We start from the raw sequence: 17,680 nt of genomic DNA on the forward strand, positions 1-17,680 counted from the left end.
TGGCTGAAGGGGCTTCTTTTTTTTGTCTTTTGCCAGCCTCCTTTTGCCAATATATAAAGGGTTGCTATTAGCTGTAAGAAACAGCTTGATATGTACTTCTGCAGTTACCCTGGGGAATGTGACTGTCCAAATATATCAGCTGAGATACCCTTTGAAACTGAGAAGCCCTAACACCCACCTTGGCAGGATTGACTCAGCGTATTTGAAATTTCAACCKCATTGCTGACCCCTATATTGTGTCACTTTTGGGGATTGAAATTTAGCCTTGGATCAAACTTGTTTCTGAAGTTATATTTATAACAAAAGCAGGAAAATAAATTTATATTWAAAGAAAACTTATATAAAATTCCTGGGAAGGAATGGATTCGGTTGCTAAGGACTCCCCAAGCCTCTGGTTTTTCAATTATGAATGAGAAAGCAATATGAGCAGCAGCTGACTTGCTGATCTCTGTCTTCACTTAAAAGTCAGAGCTCAGGCATTAATTTAGAGTATTGAATGCTTCTTTTCACGAGGACATTTACAATTTTACCATTCACAGTTAATTTTGATACTCTGCAGGACAGGAAATGCTACTAGAGAAAAAATGCATCAAGGCTGATTCTGCTGTCAATGGAATTCGGAGAAGTTTAACTGTGGCTTGTAAAAGGACTAAGATTAGACCAAAAAAGATCTATGTGTTAAATTTGAATCTGTATGATACAGATTTACTCACACCATTTTGAGTATGTTTTAAAGAGATCATCTCTTATTTTCTAGGGCATTGTCTTATTTTCAGTCTCTCCGTAATGAGTTTCTATTTATGGAACGGATCAAGATACGTAGCTCGCAGATGTCTAAAAGATACATGTTTTCACATGTAAGAGTTTTCTTGCTTTATGCAAATGCTTAATTATTAATGCTTTTTAAAGGACCACAGGAAGTATACAGACTTAAATTCTTTTTCTGTAGGGTAATACCAGAAGTTGGGTTTTTTGCTTAAACCTGCAAGTACTGCAAACTCTACCACAGAAAGGAAAAATTGGCTTTTATGTTTTTAAATATGCATAAAGATAAAAAGAATTGCAATCCTCATTTTTTAGTCACCTATATCGTGATAATGGATAATATCAAAGTTCTGTTTTACAAAATGCTAAACAAACAGCATTTGTTTCCATTTTTCATCCTGGAAAAACATTTTATTTCCAATCTRAGTTCTTGCTATGGATTTTGAAGTTCCTTCATGTTATAAACACTTCTTCTATATCTCAAGAGGTTAGGTAGTTTATTACTTTTGATACAATACAATTCTTTCAGGCAGTTGTGTTACTGAATTCTTAGTAAAATAATGTGCTGAATAAAAAAAAAAAAATAAAAAAGGCCGAGTTTTATCACCCTGACCACAAAGTTGTGTGTTTAAACGCATGTTCCTGTGCACTGTATTCTGGTTAATGGTATTGAATATTCTATTCTGTACAAATTTCGTATCAGTTAGAAGATCTTTGTAGTGCAAATAAAATGTAACTATTCCMTTTTAATGTGATGCCAATAATGAAGTGGTAAATGCATAAACCAGAGTATTTAAGGCATGTAGGTATTCAAGATATGTTAGTGTAGAAATGAAAGACACCATGAATACTGAGATACTTGTATTTAAAGTGTGAGCCCTTTTATAGAGCAACAGCAACCTYCTTTCTTGAYTTTTGATTGACCTCACGTACCACACTGCCTTAAAGATGGGTTAGTAATGGAAGTATCCTTTGTTTATAGTATCTGTAGAGCACATGGGTTTTAGTAGTACCTTTTGTGTTTGTGGCATGCAAAATTTCTCAATAAACTAATTTCAGACTCTATATTGTATCTTCCATTTTGGATTGTAAGGGGGGTTTTATTTTCCTGTTAAACACTTACATTTAGTGTAAAGAGTGAAATCCAAATCTTTAATCATTAACAGGCCAAAGAACTGTTGAAGAATAAAAAAAGTCAGTCAACACAGTTTAATAAAAACTAGTCTATAAATCATAGAATCTAACTAGTCTATAAATCATAGAATTATGTAGGTACTTACCATTTTAAAAGCAGCATCAAGTGGAATTGGTGAAAAATCCCCAAGGTGTAATCAATAATTGTTTAAMATGATGAGCCTTTATGGTATTATTYTGAAGTGCACCATCTGAAATCAGAAGATATTTACTGACAGTTGTATATTTTGTTCAAGAAAACRTTGCTCAGACATATATTAACTGCAAAATCCATGTCTGCTGTCTTCTACAGAGTACAAGGAGAGTGTTTTATTTTGAAAATGTCTTTCAGCTGGGTAACTAGGTAACTTACACTGTGCTACATGAAGGAGTTTGGATTGCATTTTGTGAAGCTGAATTCCAGTGCAATGAGTGAAGGAAACAGATGGAGCAAGAGGAGGACAGATGGGTATCAAAAAACCTACAGCTGCTGTTTTCAGTACCTGTGCATTAACTGCCATAAATCAATTTATTTTCATTCACTGAAACAAGAAAATCATATATTATTAAACCAAAGCACCACAGGTCCCAGAACCATTGTATGTTGAAAGCATTTATTTGCAATAGGTAATAAGAGTCCTAAATGAGCAGTATCTCAGAATAAGTATCTGGAYAAGAATGTCACCACCAGTCCGATTATTTCATTCTGCCAGGGAGAGTTAAACATCTCTCATCCTGAGGGGGAAGGATGAGTTGGTTATTAGTTGCTACGTATGTTGGACAGCGTTAAAGTTTTCCCTGTAGACAGGAGTGGGGCTGCTGAAGCGATGCAGGGRGTGCTAAGGGTCTGCTCTGCTGCAGGGCTTCAAGCAGCCTGTGGAGGAGCTGAGTCTATGGWGCCCACAATAAAGGCTGACAGTGCAGGAGCCACTTCCTCTCTCCTGCAGCAGCCTGGAATTGCAATACATGAAATGGTGGTTTAGCAAATCCAAACTCTATTACTATATATATCAATATACCAGTGGTCATTTGCTGTGTGGCACAGCTGCTCTGTCACATACTTGACCTTGACTTCATTTGATCATCCCGAAGTTCAGCTGAGTGCCAAATTATCTCCTTCTACCCTTCACCCCACCAGTTACTGCTAGCTTGTCGCTGATACTGTTGAATTTTTATATGMACACCTGTCCATTAGAAATTGGATGGTGTTCATTCAGACAATTTATATTTATTTTACAATGTCTGGCAATTGGCAGACAGAAAATTGTAGAATGCAAATAGAAATCAACCTTGTATTAGAAATGTGTGAGAAAATAAGAAATACAGATCAGATTGTGTAATTGCTTGAATTGCTTGATTGTTGAATTTATATCAGGAATTCTTATGCCTAGAGGCACTACATGAAATTGCCACTGTATTTTGGTGCGGCAAAGGCAGAACTGTGAAAAAGTCTGTAACTTGAGTATCTTGGAATTGGTTTTCTGTCAGGTTTTTTTTATTACAGCTGCTTTTAAATTTTCTGTGAACAGTTTGATTTAACTCACATTTAAAAAAAAATCTGCATAGTCTTCTAATCAAAATAATTTTAGGGGTTGGAATCACTGTTTTTTTGTAATAAAACAAAACTCAAAGATGGTGCTTCACGATCATGTGTAAAAAGATTGATTAGRCTTTGCCCCTCAGTCTGTTAAATGAAATTTAGAGCCTAATGCGGTAAACCCTGAAGTTTTTACCTTTGTTAGCTGTTTGTAGATTACCTTCCCAATATTGTCTCATTAAAGGTGAGCAGTGTAGTACCAGCTGTTTKCTGTGCTGAGGCTGGGTTACAGTCTTCAGCCATCAACAAATCCTGTTCAAAATGCATCGTCTTTGCCCACCTTTAAGCRAATCTCTGTTGGGTTGGGATGTAGTCTATGAATGGGGCAAATAGTTCATAAGGGGTGGGATGGGGTAAATAGGAAGCAAGGTGGGTTGCCTTGATTTCATAACTGAAGTGGATGGAAGATCACTGGTTGGTTTCCTTCAGTTGGGAAATATTAGCAATCTCAATCCATTTTCAGAATGGCTCTGTTTATGCAGATGCAAATATACTGGTTTTTAGTAAACTTCTTGAGTTGCAGAAACATGAACTCTGTTGCCATTATTTTTTTTCCAGTGAGGATTCTTACAAAATTCTSTCTCTCCACAGTAACTGAGCTGCTTCTGGTTCCCACTTAACCACTCATTTTCCAGTCTGATTTTGGATAAGTGTGAAATAGTCTATCAAACAGGTAGGAGATAAAGTGGAAGCTACACAGACTTCTGAAGCTATTGCTCTGAAAGAGAGTTTAAAATCTTGACCACGGTCAAAACAGTGAGAAATTGTTTCTGATTTTTGTAATTTGGAGTTGGAAAGGAATTATAACTTATTCATTCTAGAGGCATAGAATTACTTTGGAGTAAAACTCYAAAGACTTGAATTTACAATTTACTGCTATAATTCTTTTAAAAACAAACAATCTTCCAACACACAAAGTGGAAGCTTTTAAATCCCTGTTAAAAGTAATGGCCACTAATGAGTTTGCCCTAATAGATAACCCTTCAGCCAATTGAAATCTGGAAGTGTGTAGCGGCAGGTCCATCTTGGTACCAGTACAGAAGAGCAGTGTAATTATTTTGGTCTGTATAAGTTAGATTTCATGAATCCTGGCAAAGGGGAAAAACCATGCTGCTGTCAGTACTTCTCATCAGTAAATTTAAGTGAGGTGCAATTTCATTTATGTATTTGATTTGTATTCAGCCCAGGCTGAGACTGCCTTTTGTCAGACTACCTGATCATTTTGAAATCCCTGGAGGGAATGCTTTTAGAAAAGACAGCAATCTTGTACAATGCGCTTGCTGATGACAAAATCTGGGGCTTCTTGCTCTGCATATAGAGAGAAAGAATGTACTGCAGAGAAGAGGGCTGTTTTGTTCGAGACCTCCTGGCAGACCTCAGCTATTACATGCTGAGGAGTGTTAYCCAAGGACTAAGGCTAATCTAACTTGCAACAAAGAGGAAAACTCTCTAAACTCGTCAAAACTCTCGTGCTTGGTCTCATTTCTACCCATTAAGAAAGGTGGTGGGCTGGTTTAAGCGTTTCTTGGAGCTACCATCCCTGTAGGTTTGGGTCCTCTAGGGAATTCAAGTAGCATGTAGAAAATTTTAAAAAAAATCCAAGTGTAGAAGGGTTGAGAGATTATCTCAAGATAACACCTGACTTCTTTTGTTCCAGACTCTGATTCTATGATCCTCCACACTTTTAAAATTTCTCACTAAATAGTCACATAAAAAAGTTAGCAGCAATTAATCAGAATAGATGGGACATCAAGCTTAGGGAYATTATCCAGGAAGATTTGTAGAACACTGAAGAAGAAATAGGATGGAGAGTCTGAAGATACACTTTTTTAATATTTAGCTCTAACAGTCAAGAGTAATTTAGAGTGATAGAAACAGGAATCAAAGCACCTTGTTATCTGTATATGGTCAGTAAAGGACATCTTTGAATAATTTTTAAAACATTCAGTTCTGAATTTCTGACAAGGCTTTTTTTTCTGCCTTTAGACAACTATATAGGCAGAATTATAACTCATGTTGTTTTTCCTTGGATACGTAAAAAAATTTTTATATATGAAATTTCCTACAAATACAAAATACTGGGTACATACACAAATAAGAAATTGTTAAGCAGACAAGCTTTGTAATGAACCTGGTTTTCTGATGAATATTCTGCAGAATATCTGTCATGATGCATCCTCCTACTTAGCAGWAGGAGAGGGATGCATAACTAAATATCTCATCAGAACAATGAAGATCATATTTAAGGCACATTAATTTTCCTCAGCCCTTTTTTCCTCCTGGACATCCAACTTGTGGAAGAATTTATCACTGCAAAGGGTGATGCCTGGTGTATGATTTATGTCGTGCTAGCTTKCTTTCACAGATATTTGTGTGACCTTATTCCCTTGACTCCATCCAAAAGGAAAGGTGGAAGATCACATGCCACTGTATGTCCTTGCACTGGAAAGTAAATGTTCCAGGGCTTGATTTTTGCCATGCATTTAATCAAGCCAGAGTAGCTCAGCACACTTCAGCAGTAATCTTTTTATGCAAACATAAAACAGCTATTACCACTATCATAATTGCTGTAGTTAAAGCTAAGGAGTGTTTGATGAAGAACTAAAATCCAGTAGCTATGCCTAGAAGTTTTRGAATCAAATGTTTTGTTGTTTCTGTTTTCTGTAAACCTAGAATTGAATCTCAAGTGTTGTTTTGGAAATGTTATGTATYTCAGGAGAAGTTTTATTCCTAGAAGATCTTGAATTGCAGCCTTTTTAAGCAAATCTTTTCCTTGTGAAGCTGAATGGAATTCTAAATATACCCCATAATAAACTTTAGACCTTTCTTTTAAAAGCTTCTATTAAAATACGTTCTCAGAGTTAGGAAGAAACCCCAAAATTAATTAATCTAAATCAATCTAAAAGAGTATTGTGAGTGTGTTTGTATGGATATGACATTGAAAGTCCAATAAACTCAACTATAAATATCCATTACTTTTGTAATGACTCCTGCATATTGTAACTGGGGCATTTGTATGCTGCCTGAAATGAAGTGGTTGCTTCTTCACTGAGTAGCAGCAGCGCCAGAATTTTGACTTCTTTTTAAATAGCTGTTCATTGCAAAGTTCCTGCCATCCTCACTAAACTGATGCTCTTCTGTGTTTAGATGAAATAGTGACCAAGGTTTAGTCCTGCAGCCTACAATTACTTGAGTTATATTTRCTTTGTGCTGAAGTCAGCAAAAATTTATTACAGGTCAGGGACTCAGTGCTGACTTTTTGTGTTTGTTGAGCACTGTAATTCCATGCCAGCCTGACTTATAATTATGTTCCTGACATCTTGCTAAGTTTCTGTCTGTTTTAGACACAGTGGCAAAGGCTGAGTATGTTTTAAACAGAGACTTACCATAATATTTTACAGTCTCATTAAGACTTTTGGCCAGTCTGATCTACAGTTTCATCTCTTTTTAATGCATTTCCATTTTCTCTATATTGCCTAAACATACTGAATTTAGGGGAGACTTTACTTCATAAAGTGTCTGCTTTTGTTACAGTCATTTTRCACTTTTCATCATTATTGCATGAGATTTGTATTGAGTATATAATTTAGCTTGCTTCTTGTTCTGTGTTCAATYAAAACATGAATTTTCTGCCATAACACTTTCATAAAAAGAAAAAAAAAAAGCACTTATGTATACAGGTTTGAATCCTCTACAGTTTGTCAATGTCTTAAATTTCTTAAATGGCTGATGAGTATTTGGTTGTTTATGTGAAGGGTTTCAGGACTTCTGCCTGCAGTTTGTAGCTCAAAAGCTTCTGGCACTGTTAAGACCTTTATTGTGCTGGCTGGAAGTCCCAAGGCAGAACAGGCAAGCAGTCAAAATTGCTGCAACAGACATGAAATGCTGGCTTGTGCTGAGTTCAGTGGGAGTTTTGCCATAGATGACAGTGGGCCAAAGCTTTAATCCGGAAGTAGTCCTCCCTTATTGATAATCCTCGTGTATGCCCTAGGGAAGCTTTTGCTTCATTGCTGCCACCCAGACTGTTTGTTTGTGCAGAAAAGATGTAAGTCTCTTACGGTGTCATGCTGTTCCTTTCACAAGCACAGCTTTTCTGGGAATGGAATTGGGACAGAGGAGAAAAGAAATGCTAAGTTTCTTTTWAAAACCTGACATATTGTCTTGTTGCACATGTCCTGAGTCAATCACAGGARCATGGATCAAGCACTCTGACCTGAACAACGATAGCTTCTTGAGACTGCTGAGGAGAGAGTCATCAGCCATTGTAGCCAGTGCATCTAGCAGTCCCTGCACTTGCAGAGTACTCCTTTAGTGACAGACATTTAGTATGTGAAGCGACAGTGCGTTCATTAATTCAGTCCTCCTTAGCCCATGCAGACTGAGACTTGTAAATGTGATCTAGTGAGCTATTCTCARAGATGCTTCATAAATTTTTATGTTAAATGACAACAGCAAACGGAAAGTGTTGGRTACATTTTTAGTTGTGTGGAGGGTGTGTGGTGTGGTGTAGAGTATCAGAATTGGCATTTAATGAGTGCTGATTGAAASAGGAAATGGTCTCAAGTTGTGCCAGGGGAGGTTTAGATTGGATAATTGAATGGATTTCTTCATTAAAAGGGTTATCTAGCACTGGAATGAGSTGTCCAAGAAGTGGTTGTGCTGTTCCTGTGGGGTGCAGGAATGTTACCTGTTACATCAGCATATCTCTGTCAGTGTTGGCTTATCTTTTTATTTAGCTTTACTACAATGTGGTTCAGTTATTATTTTACTTWAAAAAACTATATTAAGGATATTTGAGAAATAAATAAATAAATTTTAAACAATTTTAAATGTGAATAAATTTAGCAGAGCCCACCCTGGTCCCAGTGTGGACAAAATAAACTGGAGGAACTGAGGACAGAGTTCTTCAAAACTGGGGAAAATATATGTGTATTAAATTGGAGGCAAGAATACCTCAACTGCAGAGCCACTTTTTAATTGCAAGYATCACTGTGGCTACTTTTGATATCAATTGAATTCATGGCATTCTTCAGTATTACCAATGGAGGCAATAACACAGAGTATTGCAAAGCCTGACAGTGTACAGTATGTTGTGTGGTATTGGTATGGATGCAGTGCTCAGATTTATCCTTAGAAATATATATCTGAAAGTTCTGATTCTCTAGATTTGTCTGTGGTAGTAGGGTCTCATGGGTACTATCACACAAGCTTCTAATCTGTAGAATTGAAATGCGAGAGCATAATCTAAACAAAGAGAAAGCACAAAACATAATTCAGTTTAGGGCCTTTTGCTTTAATACTTTGGTGACCGAGTTTTTATGTGTGTGTGTGTTTGTGAGGTGTAGCATTTACTGTAGCTTGTTTTGTGTAACAGCATGCTGTATCACTAATTGTTATTCATAGTGGGTTCCTCACTTCCTATTTTTTGGAAGCTGTTTGAATGCCAAATAGTAGCAATCATCTGTCAGAGAATAGATAGGAATCTGGGACTGTAATGAAATGTAGCTGTAGTACATGCACTTAAATGCTACTTAAACCACAGCAACTCTGAGGTCCTAATCGGACTGATTATAACTAGACTCAATTATGAACAGATCTTGTCAATATAAGATTTTTTTTCATTTCTTATTTTTGTCTTGCATAGAAAATAACTAAGAAGCTCTCATGCAAAAGAGAATTTCTGTCTCAAAGTTCTKACAACATAAAAAAGCCTTTTGAAAGATTTGAGCTCCCACCATGGGAATGCTATTCCAAATTGTTCTCGTGTTAGTGTGCTAAGTGTTTCATTAGTTTTATGAGGATTTTTGTAACAAATGTGTGTTAGAACTAAGAGAGGAAATAAGGCTATATTTACAGTTCCCAGAACTTCTCATTGTAACAGTTTTCATTCAGTTGCTAGGAGCTTAGCCAAACTTTTAAAATACTTGGGCTGAGATGTGTTTGTATTATGATACAGACTTCAATTATGTGAGAGCACACTATTCTTGTCCAACTCTTTCCCTGCCTGTCTCATTCAGGTCATAAGATGGATAGTGCTCGTTTAAGAGTTTGCAAATATGCCATTTAAAAATGCACTTCATTCAGTTTGTGGCTCCCTGGCTCACTGCAGCATTCAGATCTTTCTCTGAATACAACACTATTGATTTCCTCATAAGACTGATAGGCTCCATCAAAACTACAAATGTCAGTGTCTCCATTTTATAATACTCTTGTGAAAAGTGTGTTTATTATTTTTTTCTGGTTTACAGTGTGGTACTATGGCACAATAATATATTCTCAAAACACAGACCAGTTTGGGTGACTAATGTGAAATACTCATTACCTTATTTTTCAAAGAACACAGTTTTGTCCAGAGCTGGAGTTCTTAATACTAGCAAATCAATTCACTTTACTTGCACCTATGAATTCTTAAAACTTCTGCAAACCTAAGCCTCTGTGTGCCAGTTTGTGTGCTCAGAATTCACAGCAGTTTTGACTGCACCACTGTGCCTGGGTTCGTGGAGGAAGGAGTAGAAGAACTTTGAAGAAAATTCACTTCTCAGCTATACTTTCTTTAGCATAAGACCTAGATTTTCTTTCATTTCTGTAGCAAAGGAAAGCGGGATTACAAACATCAAGATCATTCTCTAAACAGCTGGCTTTTATCCTCTGAATCTCATCTTTTCTGTGTATTGCAGTGACAAGATTTTTCTTTTTTAATTGTAAAATGCTGACTCTTGATATTTCACTGATAAATAGGAGTCAGCAAGACGTATGTTCTATTTTCACTCATGGACAAAGAATAAGTAATTTTATTTAAGTGTTATGGAAATCTTTCTCATAATCTTTTTTCTTGAGTTTTAGCTTAATACCACCATTTGCATTTTTACTCCAGTGACTTGCAAAATGCACATGCTTGGGATCTACATGAAGAGCAGCCCATGCCATTTATTGTTTTTAAATTATATCAGTATTTCAGGTCTGCATTGAGATACACTGATTGACCTAATGACACATTTCAGAATTTTTATCTGGTGATATTTTCAACACATCTTTACTAAAAATGTGATTTGATAATAGAAGCTGGAAATTTTTGAGTAAATTGACACTCCACTCAAACCCCCCTCCCCCATKCTCATGTGTGAGCAGTCTACTTTTGAAAATTTGGAAATACAGAGCCAAGAGTTTTTTTTACAAGGTGGAAACGTGGACAAGTTCCTGCTCTGTGGCTAAAAGTCCAGACATGGGGGGCTCTGCTGCTGAGACTGGTTTAACCACCTCTTGCCATGTGGTCCTAACCTAATGTGGCAAAAGACAGCTCTCTGAACTGTATTGGTTGAAGTGTGTATTACTGACATGGGCATGCTAACTTGGGAGAACAGCTTCTTCTGGAGAGTTATTTTTAACCTGGATCAGTTCATGACATGGTTTATAGCAGAATTTCACAAGCATTTACAGTGCTTCAAAGGAAAGGCAGGAACTTCTTAAGCCAGCTTTTCTCTGAAGTCCATTCAATGTGGAATTACGAGCTAAGCGTTGCAGTATGACACCTAATTAACATCCTAAATCCTCTCTGTTTGTGCAGTTAGTTACAAATACTGTCAGTTCAGGTCAGATTAACATTCTGTTTTATCCAAACCCACTTAGATAGAATCTGTATTTATGGCAGCAAAACTGAGCTATCTTGCTGAGTTTTTATGTATAAAATGGAAAAGGATGGAGGTCAGACACTCACAGCAGAATGCTCCTGCTGCTGTTTTGGTTTGTTTTTCCCAACAGAACGGTTATAGGATATGTACTGTAAGGGACATAAAAATAGATACACAAGATAGTATACATTAACCTAAATCAAGCTTCAGGAAAATGAGTGTTGGAGGAATTTTTTTATGCCCTGTCATTGGGATTATATGGRTATCTGGTCAGATGTGGTCCAACTGAAAAGAAATCTGATCCATGAGATAAAACCAAGAAAATTAGTTTTGTGTGTGTTGRAAATCTTTATAATATACATCTAATTCATCTTTTAAGTTATCCCACAAGACTCAGGAATAAGGCTGCACCSTACACTTCATTATGAACCCCAATGCAGGGAGGCATGACCATGGTCATGAACAGAATATTCAGTATTCTGCCAGTAAATTGAGTCCTAAGTCCTTGGAACCTGGCATTTTGATATTAATAGTTGGGCACAGTGGATGGGTGGAAAGAATTCAAAGTTACCTTTTTTGTTTTTTAGCAAATAATTCTTTTGGGGAATCTGAGAGGCTATTTTGWTTTGTTCATTTGTATCTCATATGGCTTTTGCTATTTTGTAGGCCTGATTCATGCATCTCTAGGTCACCAGGGAAAGGGAATACATTAAATAAGTAGAAACGTTGTTCTAACCATTAAGTATTGGGTAAAAGCTGTGCTCTGTGTGTGCTAAACACTTTTATTGGGGATTAGAGCTTGTCTGCATATTTCTTTGAGTAAGTTTTTGGAGTCAGATATTATCACTCACAATCCTGGAACCTTAACCGTCACAATTTTATATTAGTAAAGAGAATTATACTGTGAACTGTTGGTGTGAGTCCTTCATGGGTGCTGGCAGTTGTTGGCAGTGAGTAWCATACTTAAATAAAGACAAACACCTCTTAAAGAGTCATAAAGTGGGAAGACCTGGTGAAGGGTCTTCCTTGTGGTGTTGGTGCATGTCCCTGAACAAGTCAATCGAGCCACCCTCTGGCCAAGTCCAGCAGGACTGCTCAGTGAAGGGTCCCCCTAATGGGACACTGACTGACTGGCTGGGCACAAGGGTTTYGACTTCCCTGGGGCACTGACAGACAAGTACTAGGAGTCAAATAAAACTTTCCACACTRAGGGTAAAGGAAATCTCCCCTTTTCACATGACACAATGCTGTAATCTGTAATTTATTAAAATGAGATAGAGATGGTGGTAGCAAACATAAATCAGCAAATCAAACTGAACTGCACCCTAAAGCAACTGTTTTGCTAACAGTGTCTTTCAATCTATCATTCAGAATTTCTCCTATTTTTCAATTTTATGCAACTACTTAGTTTTATAAAACTTAACYTTTTTGTTTTGTATTTATCCTAAGTCAGTTTTTCTGCAAACATAACCATACYCTTCATAAATCATAGAATCATAGRATAGTTTGRGTTAAAGGGACTATAAGCTMCTCTAGTTTTAACCCCCTCTATATATATGCAGATTAAAAACATTAAAAGTAAGCCTCCTTGTATATTTAGATAAGCCTATTACTGAAGGTGAAAGAGAGGGAGAACCCTAATTACTCTTTCTCCATAGCAACTTTTATGAGACTGCCTGAAGACTCTAATCAAATGAAGAGATTTTGTCCGGCTGAGCAGCTGTCAGTAAGAAGGTTCTAAACTGATATTAAATGTCTTTCAGCAAAATGTTGTCTACATCTGAATAAGAATTTTTATTTCCTGTACAATATTGTAATAAGAAGTATTTTCCTAGAAGCAATCCTACATCAGCAGTGTTAGGAATTATTCAGTGGATTGCCGAAAGGAAAAGGAAATAATTTAGACAATGTAGTGTTGCAAGGTGACACACAGTTATAGACCTGCAGCAGTGTAAGCCCATTAGGTATTATTAATTTTTGTTAACTTCATGGAGCTTGCTTTAATATTCAGGAAAGAAGAGTGCAAAATTAAAAACATATAACTGGTTGCAAAACTATTTTTATAACCCAAGGAAAAATAACTCTGTCCTGGAAGATTAAAGTCTCAAATGTCTGAGATTCGTAATAAATAAAATATAATTCTTCTTTCTTCCAGTGAAGCATGTGCATTAATTCAGCAATTGGAAGTAAGCTTGGTAGAATTTTTTTTCCATAATCAGTGTTACTTGTCTACATCTCTATGGCAGTGCTATTGCAGGCTTACTAAAAGGTTTTTGAAGAATTGCTGACAGATAGAGATTGTCCTGATGAACCTATCCTGGCAACATGGAGAAAAACATACCTCAAGGAGCTTCAATTCAGTGGACTACTAGAATTTATTTCAAAAGTAGCAGTTTTCACAGCTAACTCCTATATTTCTAAAGGGGACCATAAACAGGACAAAAAGAAGAATCACAGGATACTTATTTAGCTTTTAGTACTTAATTTATCACTGCCTGATAACATGAAGTGGTCAGCAAATGCACCTGAACAAGTCTAAGCTAATAGGCCATCAGGTACCTATAGTGTATAATGTATTTGGAAAGGAGACATAAGGTCTGGCTTCTTGTGACCAAATAGCTATATTTGTACTAGAAAGTCATTGTGGTTATTCTTTTAGTTTAAAGGCTAACCATATTAAAGTGCTTTGAAAATTTTTCTTGATCTTACACAGGCACTCACTAAAGCTCTTTTTTTTTGCTTAAATAGTGAAARTGATGTGTCTCTTCATAGCATCTCACAAATTCAGTGCAAGATTTACTGGCATTCACAGTGTCTTAAAAATGTGGTATGAACATTAAGCCCAATGACAACACAGTCTAAAGTGAAGTTGCTATGGTGGTATCTTGCTATGGCTGAGGATCTGACATCAAAATTGAGTTTAAAACACCTATGTTAGACAAGAAGCTGCCTTGATGAGGCTGTAAAAATTTAGAATTTTCCCAAATTGTGGCAAAATGCTTGGAATAGTTTGTAATGTATCTTTCACTAGCAGCATGTGGTTCCTTAACTGTGGCTACCCAGTGACATGAAATGTATTTCACTTCCCAGTGGGAATGCGGTGTGTGCTTTTATCTGTCACTTCATCCATAGCAAGATAATATGTAAGAAAGGGAAAATCTCAGCTTCTACTCTGGAAGGAAAAAGACCCAAAAATTGTCTACATGCAAATTTACCTCTGAAGAGATAATAAGAAATGTAATCAGTGCATAGATTTTCAGCTGGAAGAATGCATTTACTGTAGCAGTATTGTGCTTCAAATGCTTTTTCATTCTTACTGCACCATTTCCATTTTGTAAACAAGAGTGGCACTAACACAAAGATCAAAGCACGGATAAGAGAATGTAACTAGCAGGTCCATGAGAAGTGTGATGTTTTTCTTGGAAAGGAAGATAYGGCTAAGTTGTCTTAGTATCCACTAGTGGAAATGGAGCAAAATTTAAAAAAAAACTGGTTTTCATTTGTACATTTTTGAAGAGTTGTTTCCCAAAGAGACAAAATTCTGAATGATTCTTTAGTATCCAGTGGAACTATTAATTCTAGCAATTATTGGATTTTGAATGAGGCCATTGCTATCATTAATATATTACTGCCTTTGAGTTCAGATTAAATTAACCATTGAGGGGTGATTARTGTAAAATTCATCCCTCTGCAGAAAGGTGTTTGTGTGTCATTTAGATCTTATTTCAGTTCTAATTCTTAATGCTGCAGTCCTGAGAGGCAATTTGATGTGTGTTTGTGCAGTTGGACAAATATTTTATCTCTCTCAAATTTGTAAAGGAGCTCTGCAACAATGCCTTTCAACAATGGCAGGTCTCCTGTATTCATTGCCTATCTCTCAATATCTGATGTTTTCCCTAAAGTCCCAGGTACTAAATGAGGATTTAAAAAAATTGTGGGGTCCTCCAGACTGCGAGAAGTCTGAACACATGAACAAATGTATGCCAAGTCTCAAAAATCTGAAATAAAACCAGAAGAACAAAGTGGAAAGGGATGGGAATCTCTACAAACACTTGGGGGTCAGTTATGTGAAAATTCTGTGGCTCTAGAAGATATGTGTGATGTGTACACTATATATTTTCCTTTTGTATATTTCCCTTTTCCTCTTCTCCTTCCACTAAAACTTCCACTAGAATTTTTAGAGTCAGCCTGCAATGATGCAGCAATTAAATGATTGCCATATTGCTTTAAGCAGTGCATGAATACTRTGAAAAACTGGGTACAAGAAACATGCAGAAAAAAAAGGCACCTACTTTTGCTACTACAGTGTTCCTTATTTTGACAATGAGAAGAAGAATGAGATCTTCATGTTCGGTCATTTGAGTAGCAGGTCAGTAACTGAGATTGTTCTATCTTTTAATGGTAGGCTTAGTTGGTCCTGAAGAAAATAATATCCCCCTATATTTGTACAGATTTAAGATTCAGTTGTTTCACTGATTGCTTTTTATGAATGTCCTAGCAAATAAACTTTACAGGGGTGTTCAGGGAAGAATCCAATWTAACTTTATACTGGAGAGGAGGTGTTTGAAGAACTTATACTGGTTATGAGAATAATTTTCAGGCAAACACCGCACAAAGTCTAATACGTGGCCTAATTAGTTTCACAGACTAAATTTTGAATAATACACATTCACAATGGGATTGAGCTACAAAAGAGGAGCTGTTTGCAGAAATTATTCAGCAAATAGTTGTAATGAATAATAAATATGAGAAAATTGTGATCCACTCATAGTCATTTCATTAGTAAGTAAAAAATGCAAAGAAAAAATCTCAAGTAAATTATGAATGGCAAGTAAATTATTAATAGTTTCCACAAATTTACTGTTGAGATCATGAGCTGACTTTGAAATCACTCGGAGTAGGTATGTAATTTCTTCTCACTGTTTTTGTGTTAACATGACAGGTTGTGGGTTCAAAACACAGATACTGCTCAGCAGAGTAATAAACTCCAGTAAATCTTAAATCCTAAGCACCATATTGCTCTAAAGACATTTCTCTAAAATAAATGAAAGGGTGAGTTTGCTTTCAAGCATATCAAAGTGCTGGCTGACTGTGCTGGACTGTTCATGTGTGTGARGGTAAGCATGTGGATTGCACACAGGGAGCTGGGACAGGCTGGGTAGTCACAGCTAACGAATGAGAAGAGCATGGCCCACATTTTCATTTTTGAGGTACCACACAGAGTGAGGTACCGATTTCTGGTAGTAACAGCCGYGTGTGTCTCTGTGCTTTACCATGAGGGGTTTACAGCTCCCATTTTCACAGAATCTCACAATAGCTGAGGTTGGAAGGGATCTCTAGGGGTCAGTTKGTCCAGCCTCAGGGTCACTTAGAGCTGTTTGCCCCTGACCATGTCCAGACTGGTTTTGGCTGTATCCAAGGAGGGAAGTTCTACTTCCAGTGCAGGTGGGCTTTCCTGACAAAAGGGGTAAATKCTGTACTTGGATTACCATCCTTGGTGGATCCCTAACCATCATAAGTGCTTTCTTATGCTTTTCATATCTTCCTATTTTGAAGATAGTTTGGATTTCTAGATTAATGTGTTTGAGGTCTAAGCTTTGGGCTTCATGTCTCTCCAGTGTTTCAGAAGGAAATAGCAGTATGACTTGAGATCTTCCTGTGCATTCTTACTGCTGTTATGCTTGTGCTATGTTAGGGCTAGATGAATTYGGTGTTTAATAGGAAGGATGCATGTTGTTATTAGTGAATTAGAATTCTGCCCCTGGAAAAACTGTCCATCATTTTTCATCTCTTGCAGTGGACTGTGATCAAAATTCCTTTCTTCTAATGGAAAAATCTTGTGCATGAAAACTTAGTAAATGTTCATTACAAAACCAGGTTCTGAAATATGCATAGAATGCATGAACAGGCAACTGTAAACTCTTTGCTTTTAAACATGTATGAGCAGGGGAAAAAGGAAAGGGCTTCAATTTAATGTATTCCTGGGCCCACTGCAGAGTTAGTGAGCATGAGAAGCAATCACCTCTTTTGACTGCAACAAAGAATGAGATAAAAGCTTTTCAATTCTGGGTAACAGAAAGTGATGTCTAGAGTGCCTGGCAAGTTTTCTTTTCTTATCTGCTAATTTCCAAATGCTGATCTTTTCACTGTTGAATTATAATGTTCCTGCTCTGAACAGAAAGAAGATGGATGAACTCTACACCTTTTTTTTTTGCCTCAGTCCCGAAATATATCTGTTGGTGGTTTTTCAGAAAATCTTAAGATAACATCTTAAATTTCCGGCCCTGATCTTGGCAGTTAGAGAACTGTTTCAGTTTATGCTCTGAGGCAGTCGTCCTTACTTCTGAATAATTGAAACAGTTTACCCACCTTTGAAGATAATAGTAAGCATTAGTTAAGACCAGAAGTAACACAGTTTCCAGTATAGAAGACCAAAATGTCAAGATATATTGACTTGTAAAGTTATAGAAAAACTATATGATCTTCTAATTTTGGATATTGATAATTACTCATGTTT

At 36.6% G+C, this 17,680-nt stretch overlaps 1 long non-coding RNA gene across 1 annotated transcript in view; it reads right to left on the bottom strand.

Annotated features, from left to right (window-relative positions):
- The window catches only part of LOC130576808 (uncharacterized), a 61,477-nt gene that overhangs the window by 17,687 nt on the left and 26,110 nt on the right, over positions 1–17,680 (bottom strand). Inside the window, exon 2 of the long non-coding RNA XR_008965711.1 lies at positions 2,046–2,150. This is a non-coding gene — a long non-coding RNA (uncharacterized LOC130576808). The remainder of the gene's footprint in view (positions 1–2,045; positions 2,151–17,680) is intronic.

This window comes from Malurus melanocephalus, unplaced genomic scaffold, assembly GCF_030028575.1.
Source record: "Malurus melanocephalus ecotype Western Australia unplaced genomic scaffold, MMel_1.1 scaffold_155, whole genome shotgun sequence".
Taxonomy (NCBI): domain Eukaryota; kingdom Metazoa; phylum Chordata; class Aves; order Passeriformes; family Maluridae; genus Malurus; species Malurus melanocephalus.